This window comes from Haemaphysalis longicornis, unplaced genomic scaffold (genome assembly GCF_048455015.1).
Source record: "Haemaphysalis longicornis isolate Haplotype H1 unplaced genomic scaffold, Haemaphysalis longicornis Haplotype H1 scaffold_91, whole genome shotgun sequence".
Classification (NCBI taxonomy): Eukaryota; Metazoa; Arthropoda; class Arachnida; order Ixodida; family Ixodidae; genus Haemaphysalis; species Haemaphysalis longicornis.
Genome location: NW_027526462.1, coordinates 475,673 through 489,817, shown reverse-complemented (window position 1 = coordinate 489,817; position 14,145 = coordinate 475,673). Strand labels below are relative to the sequence as shown.

At 46.4% G+C, this 14,145-nt stretch overlaps 1 protein-coding gene across 1 annotated transcript in view; it reads right to left on the bottom strand.

The window, feature by feature from the left end:
* The window catches only part of LOC144154781 (prestin-like), a 247,426-nt gene that overhangs the window by 105,726 nt on the left and 127,555 nt on the right, over positions 1-14,145 (bottom strand). The window contains exon 2 of the mRNA XM_077685884.1: positions 3,802-3,849. The gene's annotated coding sequence lies outside the window, so the exon portion shown is untranslated. The remainder of the gene's footprint in view (positions 1-3,801; positions 3,850-14,145) is intronic.

The window sequence follows — 14,145 nt, the reverse complement described above, 5'->3', positions numbered from 1 at the left end:
TCCCATTAAGTTCTGTCAGGCTGGAACAGAATGAGATGATGACATCAGACCCGACCAATAAGCTGTAAAAAAATCTAAAGCTTTAACGTTAGGAAATGCAGTAAGTGACACAAAGGTGTAAGGCATCCAAGGACAGACTTTTGTGCGTGCTCTGCCATTGTTTTGGCGACTTTTAAGAGTTTTTATTTTATTGTTTTGCCATTTTGGTGCATCACATCTTGTCTCTATCGCGCTTTGCTCGCTTTGCAATCTTGGGCCAGGCTTCAGTTTTGCTGCACCGTGACCTTCATCGTTGCAGCGTGGTTTACGGACGTCATTTGCATACCATGTAGTTTTACGAGATAACAACCCCATCAAATCTGCCTCAAAGGCGTCTTTCCGGTACGTTATTCCAGCTGAGTAACAATAAACAGGCTACTGCATGAAACAAATGGTCATTTAGAACAATTGCTTGCCCCTGTTTGAGAATTTGAGAATCATTCACCGAGTGCTCGTTTCGTCTGACAAAATATTCGCCCACTAAGACAAGCTGACCAGTACGAATAAAAAACGTGAGCATATTTCCGTTGCGCCACCAGCCACATTGCGCATGCGCAGACAACCTTTGCAAGGGGGGCAACACGTAAAAATTTCACAGCCGCACGTGCACGAGCCCCCTGTCGGTTCGAGCGGACACGAGCAGCTCGGTAGGCGGCATTCCAGACGTCCTGTTTTTCGATCGTAACGACCACGCAGCAGGAGACACGGGCAAAGGGCGGCCTTTCCCGTCTGTCTCGCTTGTTTTTCGTCTGCCGGCAGAAGATACGCCAACCTGATGGCACGTGACTTATCCGTCTGCACGTGAGGGACAGACGCCGGATCATAAAAAAACCCTCGTCTGCACATCTAAAGAGACGATAAAGACAAAATACAACATTGCTTGGATTAAAGGAAGTAGCCTTTGGTAGCTTACTCAGCTCTGTTCCAGTCGCGATAGACGATTCTTTAACCGACAAAAAAAAAAACGGAATATTGAAGAACTTTCAAATTTCGCGCCACAGTGACGTAATACGGGAGGGAGGGATGCATTACAGGTCAGCACAGAAACATTTATAGCAATGTTTTAGCGGCACGTTAGTGTTAAAGTGGTGTCATCGAATAAAACTAGAGGCCCTTGTACAATCGCCCAGTCATGTTTCTTGGTTGTGGCTTAGGTAGGCCGCCACAACAGAGAAACAAGATTCTGTGACGTCATAGATAAATCGCCAGAAGTGGCTTGGGAGTCGCCCCTGCTTCATCTGTTTCCCTTAATATCCCGATTATTTGTTTGAACATTTTGATAAGATTGGTATAATTGTTGAAAGAACAAAGAAAATATTCTTTATTAAACCAAACTTGTCTTATACTGTTCATTGCCCTTTCACTGTAAAAAGGTTTACAACTTTAAGCGTGCTTCCGTCTGTAGCTAATACACTTACACCCTAGCAAAAACACAAGTAAACACCCTTGTAAAGGTGTTAGAAAGGATAAAACACCCAGTAAAATGGTGTTTTCATGTGGTTTTCTTTAAGGTGTACGGGTGTTAGTGATGCTTCACACCCTTTTACAGGGTGTTTTCTTGTGGTTTCACCAGGGTATAACAGCGTAACACTGTAAATTGATGTACACCCTCTTTGTCTATAACTAACACCCTTACACCCTTTCAACAAAAGTGAGAAAAATACTCTTTGGAAGGATTTATTTAACAATAAAACACCCTCTAAAGGGGTCTGTTCTTTTGTTTTTCCGAGAATGATTGGGTGTTATAAATGACAAAAGACACTTAATGGTGGTTTTATTTGTTTTGTTCTCTAAGGTGTAAGGGTATTAGTTATAAAATGTGTAAATTATTTTGGAATCTTTTCACCGGAAAACAATTCCGACGCAACAGAGAGGCGCGCGAGAATCTGTAAAGCACAACATGGTCGGCAACTTCCGCTGAAGCCCGTCACTCTTTTTGTAGACAGAGGCCGTGCAGTATCTCCTCACTCGCTCGGTTGTTTGCGAACTCGAGCGCTCACCCCGCACGTTTCGTGGCCAACGTTGACGACCTCTGCACAGCGGACACGGGTGTTTTACGGTGTCACGTCTATCGCCGAATGCGCGCGCGAGTAAAGCAGGGCGGCGATGTTTTTCTACGCGCTCCCCACAGCTGTCGTAAAGAACAACAACGGGAAATGTTCCACTCCCGCTGTGGAATATTACGGCGCTGTTTTTGACTAGGTACAGAGCCCACACACTTGCAACGAGACGAAAAAAAAAACGCTTTATAAAAAATGATGACTAATTTCGAGGCAGCTGCGCAGCCGAATTGAAACATCCGCACAGCGTACTTCCGTATAAATCCCGCCCTCTACACCGCATACTCGCGGTGCCATCTGTAGAGGCCACCGACTAAATGGTAAATAATGGGCGGGTTTATTGTTAACAATGTGACCCACCGGTAGGTTACCCGCGGTGACCCGCGGGTAATGGCCCATCAATAGTGAACCGCGGGTCACCGCGTTCTGGTGGAAGACGACCGGTGGCGCCCTAGTGGGTCATCAGTGCGTCACTGGTGGGCCACTAGTGGTTGGTGGGCCACTAGTGGCTGGTGGGCGGCTATCCCGTCGTATCAAGTAGCCCCCCAGTGAAAAAAGGGAAGTTGAAGAAAGGTATATTAGGGTGTAGGTGCACGTTTACTTAGCACAATGAACATCTTAGGCTTCACAAAATCTTGGACAGCTAGCCTAACAACATTATATGCTCAAATGTTCTCTAAGCGCTTGAACGCCTTCTTGAAGATACTGTTCTTTCTTTTTTTTGGCAACAGAGGTCTAAAAAGTTTATAAGCCGGATATGTGTGACTGGTTGCAGTGGCACTCTTGCTATAGTGCAAAAGGAGCTGTCTTGAAAACTTCCAAGCGGTGAAACGTGACACAGTATTGGTTACATGGGATTATTTTTCATTTAGGACATTTTCACGTTGTAGTAGCACTTCTTTTCCGTTTTGCTGCCCCGTGAAGTTAGTAATCTCACAGTGTAGAGCAACGCCAACACGACAAGAAGGCCTTGAGTAAGAAACCAGAGCATACATTGCTTTTATAAAGTCATTCGAGGCTGTTCACTCCTTAATATAATCGACAATTTAATACGAAAGAATAGGAACCATTGCAGAACAGGTTCTGTTGAAGAAAAAAAATGAATTTAACTTAAGATTTTTTCTATTTGTCAAGGGCTCCTAAGCGGGATTGATGTGGGGCCCCCTTACGCTGCACTTAGCCTGTATGCGCCGACATTGCTACAAAAAGAAGCACTGCGTCACCGACGACCAATGTTCTTATCGATTCAGAAAAGTCGCTCTTCTGGAAACGATGTGGGCAACGTGTACAGCTACCAAAAAGGTTGGGAAACTTTGCCGGCGGGATTCAGAAAGCGCGACGTTTCAATGGTGGACACCGTCCATCCATCGAGATTCTGTAAAAATTCCTTGTAAATTTCATTGATATTTGATCGAAATACACCAGAAACACTGTACGTTTTGCATTTGCATTCTCGTGAAGCTTGCCGGTTGCACTTGCCTCAGAGCTAGAGAGAGGGCAGGGTGTTTTTTTTTTTTCTCAAGGAGAAGTGTGCAGCAAGAAAGGACAACGTCCATAAACAGCGCGCCAGTAATAGTGAGGCGATGTGTCAATATAATTGCAAGAGCTCTGGCAGGTATGTCTACCGGATGAATACCTCAAACGGGAAACATGCTTGTGTTGTTGTTGTGCTAAGTAGAGAGGTAGCTTATCTGCAACTCACCAGGAAGAAACACCGTTCTTAGTCGACTTTCGACGGCGTCCTGCGCTCCTGCACGTGAAAGACAAGCATTTATAACATTAGTGACAAAAGTAGGTGCACATATTTTGGTTGTAAGACACATGCGTCGCGTTGGTAAGCAGTCTAGAACTTACAGCATTAGAATATACACTATTTCATTTGATTTCGACAGTTACGCTTTAGTTGAATTATTTGTGACCTGTAAACGTTTGCTATGGCCTGGGGCTTAATAAAAAAGACGCAAAAAGGAAGCACTTAGAAAGTTAATGCACAATTTATAAGAACTTCTACTTAATATTAAGTAATATAAAACATGCCCACACAGTGAAAGCGCTGTGAAGTGAACTGGAGATTTGACACACTGTTCCAGCCACAGGCCGACCGTTAATTACTCTTCGCTTTCAAATTCTCTGCAAACTAACTGCCAAGGCACTTCCCATTGTTTCGACCAGGATGCAGATTTGTTGTTATAGCTGATGGCAATGTAGTCTCGCAAACGCTAACTTCTGGTTATGTCAGAAATGTATGTCATAGTTTTTTAATACAGTAGATGTGTGATAATGCGAACTCGGAGGGACTCCACAATGTTGTTTGACATACCAGAAGTTATAATTATAAGGTTCTCTTCTATATATAACTCGGGGAAACATGCCAACATGTGTTGCAATGAAACATATTTAATAGTACAAAATTCCCACACAATTACATAAGTGCTATTCACCATTTGAAAAAAATAACGAATGGATGACTCCTTTGTCTTTTCACGTACGTTCAAAACAAAGTTGTCGATGCCAGCAAGGGAGCTAGTTCTTTGCTTTGACACGCGTATGCATGCAATCGGCTTTATTTGTGACTGTTGGTGATATAGAGATGCAAATGTGCAGGTAGAAGCGACAAATGTAGCACGTATTTTCCAGCAAGCACAAGCAAAAAGTACGAGTTAACAGAATTTACATAATGAAGTGCCTTTAAACTACATTAGGAACATGGCAGATCAATCGAAATTGTCAAATTTGTTTGAATTAACAGATATTTTGAATTATAGCGAGTGTACTGTATTTTAGAAATTCTCGCCGTTCTAACGTGAAATGATCTGACCTGTTTTACTCAAAATTAGGCAAGATATTTTGGAGAGGCATGTCGTGCCGTCTCAGAGTTCAGGTTTTGAGTAAAGGGTCCAGAGAAAAAAACATTGAAGTCGTTCTACTGCACGTGGACGCGGGTTCGATTCCCGGCAGCGGCGGTCACTTTGAGGATAGAGGAGAAAAGCAAGAACGCCCGTGTGTTCGAGATTTCGGCGCACGTTAGAAATCCCCAGGTGGTCCAACTGAATCTGTAGCCCTCCACTACGGTGCGTTGCGTCGGCCCTTTAAACCCTACAATCAATCAATTAAGACTTCCTACTAAGAGAACTGCACGAGGTAGCGCTCGAGCAGGAGAAGTGCACTTGGTTATTGTGGGTTCCTTGAAGTTTCTTTTTATAGTTAGTTTGGCAGCGGCTTCCGAGTCAACGAGCACACGCTGGGCTTGTCGTCGTTTATTACGCTGTAGTTATGATCAACGAGCGCCACGGCGACCGTCGACATCGGTCCAAGTGCTGCGCGTCCATTCTATAAAACTGTTGAGAGACAATAACTCTTGAAGATAGGTGCCCTGCACAAAGATATGGAGTTAGAGCCACTAACGAGAAACCGGCTAACCTCCCCTCCATTTTGTCGTCCTCTGCGCATCCTGTGCAGCCCCCGCGCTCTTCCACTGATACATACATCGATCCAGCCACTTTTGCTAATTGCGCAGTAGCCACAGTGCAGGATACAGGCCGAGCTACGTAGTGAGGACCGTGCACGAGGCGCCTCGAACATTCCCTCCTAAAGACCGACGTTACTGGGTGCTGACCCTATAGCGATCCGTTTTCTTCCTGACGCGGCATTCGTTACCTCTATTCATATGATACGACAGTTGTGACCTTGATTCATGGGCTGCACACCCCGACAGACGCAATTTTACAAGACGGGGCACACAGTGCTCTAGCGCTAAAACCTTAAATGACTGCGTGCTAAGCGCTTCATCAACCATCAGCCATTAAATATTACAGGCACTACAGTCAATCAGGCAAGTTGATAATGCTCTGACCAAAATTGCGCTGCGCCTTCATCCAGCAATTCCCATGAATCCTTCCAGACTTCCTGAGGCATGAAGCGGAATCGTACGAGAGCTTAACGCAGCATTTTAAACATTTTGAGATCGTGCGGTTAAACGCAGTGAATGTGGCATTTCTGTTTTTGGTACGTTTGACGGCCGTTCCAAATGATGTTCCTCTACGCTTCGCCCGCGATTAAGTGAGCCGAGATTGAATGCGAAGCCGCTACACACCTTACGTATACATCACCTCACTTGTAAACAGTGCAACAATATAAGACGCTCAAAAATTTTTTTTGAGCGACTTATATTGTTGCACTGTTGCTGCCAATGTTTCTTTATAATTACTATATCTGTATTAACTCATTGAGGGTGCCGCTACAGTAGTTGACTTTGGGACCCTTGTCTGGAATTCATTTCAAGTAAACAATCAAAACAGGAAAAAGTTCAACACTTGCAAAACAAGATCGGCAGATCCAATTCCCATTAAGAGTAAATGAGCAAAAAAGTGATCAAAGACTAGTCAGTCCTTTCCTTCTGTACTATTATTCCTGGGAGTTCCCAATGCTGGCGCGAGTGAAGATCCTATGTTTACAAACCTCAGCATTCAAATGTCGCAGCCTTCAGTTTCCGGTCAACTGCAGCCCAACGTTGGCTTCACAACATCATTAACCGACGATGGTTCTAGCCACGACACGAGGCATTTCGTCAACACCGCCCTCAGCACAAGCATTCGCTCGGAGGCTGTAATGCCTGTTAAGTGCCTCCATCAAGCATGGAAATTGGGACGCCGCGCGCATGCGCATTGCGAAATCCCGCGAGTCGCATGCAAACTGCGAGGCAAAGGGGTCGATGCGGTTTGTACGTGCGGCCGGAGCCCTCCGTCGCGTACACAATGACGGAGGCCTTGAGACCACGCGTGAACGCACGTGACCCGCTTTAGGGGCTCAATGACTCGTCGGTCCTGAGCAACCCTTTGCGGGTGCATTCGGAGTCGCGTGTGCAGCTCGCCACTAGCGCCACCTTCTCCCCATGGCAAAAGCGGACCGACAGAAAGTTCAGATGCCGGCGAAGCATGGTTTTGTTTAATAGTCGGCTGCAGTCACGGCTAGTTTGACGCAGTTTCTGGACGAAGATTTTCAAGGATACAAGCATGACAGGATTCAGTATTTACCGTGGGAGCAGTAAAAAATGGGGAAAAAAATGTTACGCAAGAAAGGGTCGAAAGCGAGCTTTTCGAGCAGTCTACTTCGTTCATTTCGTGTATTCCTTCAGGGCCAATGCACTTTCCTTTCCCGCCGGAGTTTGCGATTGCGTGATTGCTCCGTGTTTTTTCTCGGATGACGGCCCATACCTGCTCTAAATTACGTAAGCTTTCATTCGCGAGCAGCCTTGACCGGATAGCGTGCCCAAGTTAGTGCAGAGTGGCGTGCTAGTGTCTCGAGTAGCGTGTCTAATTGCGCAGCGCTCGCTATTTTTACTGGAAATTTGGCGTTTTGATGGTGATGATTTCGACCATGACTTGTTTTAGTTTGATATTGTTCTTATTTATTTTTTGCCTTCTGAAGGACCGAAAGGGTATTTTTTTACACCCTTGAAAGAGACGTGGTTTGAAGGTGCACGCACGTTAAAATGTGAGTACGCTTTCAGCTGTTCGGCAGATCATGAACTTGGGAGCACGAAGTTAAGAAGAAACTACGTGCTTATTTGCAGCACATTCTTTACTCTTTTAGTGGGTATACAACGAAAAGGAACGTAAACCACTCCCCTTAAGAGAACTCATTTTTTAACGAACTTGACACACACTTCTGATCATTATATGCGTGCAAGCTTCTTCATATTTCGGCTAGACTTCCCGTTTGCACGTTTTATTTCCCTACTCTTCTTGGGAAGACACACCCACCCAGAAAGGAAGCACTCTCACCAGATGCATTCGTGCTAGCTCTTACCTTCAACAACTGAATGCGTTAGATATGTGTCGCCGGTTTCTGAAAACAAAAAAGCTAATCTCAGTCGAGAAAGAATTGGCCAGAACACAAAAAGGGGGCTATCTTGACAAATATCCATCTTCACGGACATCTACAAGCGAGCGGCGAAGGTGTGGTTCACAAAACTCGGTGGTCTAACACGGCAACAGTTTGTCCCGCTTTTGCTCTAACCAGTACGCCACCGTAGAAGGTATACCAAACAGGAGGAAGTTACTGTTCGCAGCCTTCGTGATGGACAAACAGCGTCAGCATCATTGTCTCTACGTCAAATGTGTCCGCACGTACGTACAAGAAATGTTTTGCTCGACCGCTATTGCTTTGTTGTTGTCGATTACGATGACGGCCACGACAACGACTATGATGATGACTGTCACTTTGCGAGCGTTTTACGAGTATCCCAAGTCTCCGCTCATCTGTCTTCGAGTGCGACCAGCACTCAGTCTGTCTTTTTTTTTTCCTTTACAGGAGGAGATGCGATGTTTCAATTCTTGGTCTATCTTTGGCCTCGTTTTGGCCGATCTAGCTTCTTGTAGCCAAAGCTGTTAACAACTACGCATGCAAAATGTATCAGTGAACAGCTGTGAATAGCTACTGATACTCAAAAGTGGCCGAGTAAGTAAAAATTGGTAGAGCTGTTCGTATTATTTGCTCCCTGCGACGTACGGTACAAGATGGACAGATGCGGAGCACTGAACTCATTCGGATGTTTTATATAGGCGTCAATACGGTCTTTTCCTGTGTTTGCCGTCCCCACGAAGGACGTAAAACAGGGCCATCAATGAAGCGCGGAGCTAAAACTGCAATAAAGCTCAAAACTCAGTATGCTCAAAGAAGCTCAAAAAGGCTCAAAGAACACTCAAAGAAGTGCAGGGTGTAGTATGAGACAAACTCTGGTCACAGGCCCTGAGAGACGGGAGAGCCACTGTCACGACCACAGCCCTCGCGAAGTTGCTCTTTTCCAGGTGTTCCGCACAGGGGCACTAGTTTTGCAAATTGTGCTCTTAGACCACACATTCTCCATCTAAATGGAATGCCACTTCCCGAGAACATTTGAGTATCCTCCCACTTAAAGGGGGTTAACAGGCTCCATACAAAAAGCCTGTGCATGAAAACGCAAAAAAATATATTTTCGAGAGAAGAGTAATTTCATCGCCACGGGTCTCGACACGAACTAATTTTTTGTGCAAATAAAGCTTATTTCTCCTCCTCTACCACCTTCATGGCACTACAGTCTGCTGCTTACGTGCTCTGAAGGTGGATATCACGGTTTTCTTTTGCGATTATTCAGTGCTATATCGTATTCGCCTCTCTTTCGTCGCATTCATCCTTTCGTCTCTTTGGGGCGAATTACTCCGGAGAGTAGAGTGGCGCCGCTGCACGCCACAGTTAACCAAGAATCGCAGCACTCGATGGGTGGCGTGCAGCAGTTCTATTTACGTACCGCCACGTTGACTTGTGTTGTCGCAATAAGACGCCAGTGCTAAACGCACTAGGCTAAATCTTGTTGCACCATTAGCAATGTGCTGAGGTAGAGCTCGACATATACTCTGGAGACCTGGGTTCAGTCCCGGTACGAACACAAATGTTTTTTTTTTCGTACCGGACAAAACAACAACGCCGAGTTTTCGCCCTACTCAACTTTTGCGCAGGACATGGTACGTACAGTCATGCACAAATGAAACGCGAACACAAATGCATGAACCAGACACACAAATAAAGCGAATTCTTTCCATGCAGGTCAAAATGAGGCGTGGCTTTTATACAAAAGCAAAGTTGGGAAATGTGGCTTTCCAAATATACCAACAGCGCGCCATTATTGGACATCAACGAACGGAATTTTTCAATTGTGCGTGCTCTGGTTCATATATTCGTGATCAAATTTTATTTGTTTATGCCCGTACTTCTGAAAACATCCATTTACTTTATCCAACCCTCGGCGTGTTTCAAGTAGCTGTTTGACCTTTACCTAGTAACCTCGTCAGCTGGTACGCCATACCGCTCAGTGTCATAACAAACCTGCCATTCACCTGCCATACTGCTCTGCAGCACGCTGAAACACGTGGAGAAAAGTTTCACTAATTATCCGTCGGACGCACCGTGCGACACGTCCTCCGTACGCTGCCCTGCTTCCGACGAGCAGATCCCCCCGCGAGCTTATCCCAAGGGATCATGCAAGATGCGACAAACACCGGGTTGCGCGTGCAAGAACCTCCGCGTCGCACGAGATTACTCACGCAGCACGGAGCAAGCATTTCCAAGTGTCGTAACAGCGGGTGCACTTCCCACGACGATATTTCCTCGTTATTACGGCGCTCTCAAAGGAAGGCAAGCCCGCGAACGCCGTGGCAGCAATCAGCGAGTTTAATTGACCGCCGCGCGGCACTTCACAATACGCGTCTTGCGAATTCCCGCCGGACCACCGTGACTTTTCGCAACACGGTTTCGTAGGTACGTTTGCATACGTATGCGGGTAACAGTCAGGGATCGGTCGGCGCTCACGCTGTGCATATGCCTTCGTGACCGCCTACGACGATGTTCACCGATTCCAACAACGCGCATTGCTGCATAGCTAAGAGAGCGCACGGGAACGCCGTGTGACGAAATGTTGATTTTGTATGTCTGGGCGTGCGTGCATGCGTAGTATGCATGCGTGCGTACGTGACGGGGAGGAATACCAAATGAACTCCGGTGGCCTGTGTGCTCCTGTTTACTTCTGCGGTAAGTTGAGGCGGAAGCTTATACTGCCGGTTCATTCAATTAATTATATGCTGGCGAGTTTCAGCAAGACCTATCCAAACATAATGCGGCTGTCCGACACAGATTACGTCTAAATGTTGCATTTACTCGTAGTTTTTTTTTCTTTATTTAAAATAGGCTTGGCGGTTTAGCCTTTGTGCTTGGAGTGTTGTACGCAGGAGGGTACAAGGCACCTCTCGAGCTTCTGTCCGCAATATTCTACAGAACGATAAACAGCAAAGAGAACACTTGTGCGACTGCAATGAGGAAACACCCTAAAACTTTGTCACTTGCTTGCGCCATGCATCCTGACGCGGCGATCGGGAGTTGTGTAGCTCATGGTTGTCCGAGGTTCTGTAAACTTGCGGTCCTGAGATATTTTATGATGATATTGCTATTTTTCCTACGCTCCAAATTTTATTTATTTTATTTGCCTTCTCATTCACTGTTTCTGTGTACTTTCCTTTTTTTTCGTTTTTCGCCGCACTAAGTTAACCCCATCTGATGCAGCAAGCCCAGGCGCTCGTGGGGCTAATCTCTTCAGTGTTCATTAAAACTCTCTTTCTCTCTCTCTCTCTCTCTCTCTCTCTACAGCAGACGTGTTGAAAGAGGAGTTTACGATTGAAAGTCACGCAAAAGTATATATTTTATCAACTTTTTCGTCTTCGGAGCAGCAGTTTAAATTGGGCTGTACTAGCGTCGACTAATTGGCGCAGTCAGCAGGATCATCGAAGTACGCATGTGCAGTACAGGCTAGACCATGGCAAGAAGTCATCAATGCTCTAAGAATGAAAACCTGTATGAGGTCACTGCGGAGGTTTTTGTTGCGAAAGAGAGCTAATAGTTTATTTTTAACCTGATAATTTTCTTCAGAAGTACCTAGTACACTTTCAACTCGCGGTGCGAGTGAATGTCACTGCTGCTGATAAGTGTCCCATTCAAATGCAATCGGTAGAACCAATTAGGCAGCATTGTCGTGAGAATGAATTGAGAATTGGTTGTACAGTCATGGACAGCCTAAGCTGAAAGAAAAAATGGCAGCGGCTTAGCTCCGCTAACCTTCGATATGCAAAGCAAAACCTTCCCTTAGTCTGGTTGAGTCTTGGTTTCACTTGGTTAACCTTTGATTTAGCTGTATTGCCGACCACGTCTCAAAGCCGTTCGGTTCCGTGCAACGCTCACAGAAGGAGGCCGGGCAAACGCGGCGTTCATTCATGGCGAACGCACCGTTCCTCTTCGCCGGGCACGAGACGAGTCACGTTGGCCGAAACGACCCAGCGCCGCATGCATGGGAGGCTGCGGGGGTGGTCGGCTGCCTCGGCCGCAGCGGCGGTGGCGACCGCTGTCGGAGACCGCTGGCGCCAACAGCGAGCCCGGCGAATCACGCGATGCGCTTCGAGGGGTGTGTTGCCGGGGGTGTGTCTCCGGTCAAAAGGTCATTTGCGCATCCTCCAAGAAATCGCTGGACGAAGGGTCTAAAGCTTTGCTTTAATAACAGCAGCCGACAAACTGGTGGCACGGCGCATGCAGCCACGAGAACGGAGAGCTTCGACGAGATAAACCGTGTTCAAGAGTGCCCTTCGCGGCTGCCGTGCGAGTCGACCGGTGTCGTCTGCTGCAAAATGGATCTTTCTGCTAAAACATGCCTGTTTCGTCCGAGTTCATTTATTTTGAAAGGACTTCTACGTACGCGCGACATTGTGGTTGCTTCTCGAAAAGAAAATGTTATCAACTGCCGTCTACGGCTTAGCTAGCAAATGTGTTTCAGCTGTCATGATGTGCTACTTATAATTTACTTTTGCCATCGCGTGACACAAAAAGTTCGGCTTGACGCCCTAAAAGGTTTCCAAATTAGGGAGATCGGAGACAACGTATGCCTAAATTGCTCAGTAGTGTAGCAGACGACACGGGACGACTCACACGGCAGCAGCGAAGGGCACTCTCGAACACATGTTTGATCTAGTCGCATTTTTCTGTTCTCGCGACTGGACCGCGCCCCCAGTATCTGTCGTCTGCTGTTACTTTGTTTCCGCTTAGGCTGTCGATGACTGTACACCTCGAACGAGAAATACAAGACGTGCGACGTCAGCACTTATAATGTAAACAGCGTATTCGGCTAATTCAGTTACGTGACTATACCGCTTCATTCTATGGCGCACCGTGACAATAGTCTTTGTTTGAATAAGACTACTTTCAGGCTGCAAATTTCCTCCTCTTGACGAGCAGATGGCTTTCATGCGTATCACTTTTAATGGCGTGATCAGTGTCACGCAAATTCATGCAGACTCAACATATATTCATCGCTACAACTACTCAAAGCAAGCAGCTGTGAGTTCTGGCTGTTCCCTTTTTGTTTCGGGATGTCTCCTTCGAGCAACCTCAGATTTGCTTAGACCAGACGACACAGATGGGACGCAAGACATGAAGGTTAATTTCGGTGCGACGGTATAACTTAAAATGCCTGTAAGGACAAAGTACAAGCTTGGTTTCTTAAAAACGCTTCTCAGTACCGAAAACGATGCTAACAATGTGATGGCAAACTTCAAAAGATATTAAGGATAGTATGGAAAATATGGGAATCAGTGGCGACTCCCCTGCCAGTTTAAGGCTATTTCTTTATGACGTCATAGAATATCGCTTGGGCGACTGGCCACCGCCCTCCCAAGCCACCGCCAAGAAACATGGGTGGACGATTTATGTGAGGCCTGTAATTCTCTTTGGTAGTATCACATGAATGTAAACGTACAGTTAACCCACTGATAACTAGGTGTTCAGTGCCGCCCGTATTACGTTCCTGTAGCGCGAAATTTGAAAGTTGCAATATTTCGCGCGCTTTTCGGCTGGAAACTAGCTTTCCTGGCTGAAATGGAGCTGAGTGAACTACCAAAGGACAGCTAGTCCGAATTGAACGAAGTTGTGTTTCGACTTCACGGCTCCTTCAAAGCCTCAAAAGTGCAACTACGTCACCTCTTGATGCAGACATGAAATAAGCATTCCTGATATGGACACAGCTTAAAATTCCGCCCTTGGTTTACAGCTTGGCAGCCAATGGTGTACATGCCCCGGTTTCTAAATAAGGACTGAGATAGTAGACGACACAGTCGGCGCCAACGTACGATGGTTGAATACACGGACTCTCACCAACCGATATTTCTCGACCAAACACGAACAACGCACCTTTACGCCGCCCATCTACTCTGCGTCTTGACTCCATTCTCGAAGTCCCTGCACTTATCCCCCCGTGACAGCCGCCGCTCGTGAGAGCAACCAAAGTGGACCGGTGCCCCTCACGAAACTCAGATTGTGGACGGCTTTAGAGGCGGCCCTTGGCGTCATACCAGTTTTACTTTTTCCGTGATACCTACGCACCTGGCCTACCCAAACGCCTCCCTATCTCGGCTCGTGATCTCGAAGGCAGCCGGTTTGATGTTCCGGCCTGAGCAAGCTCTTAAGGCCCCGCCAC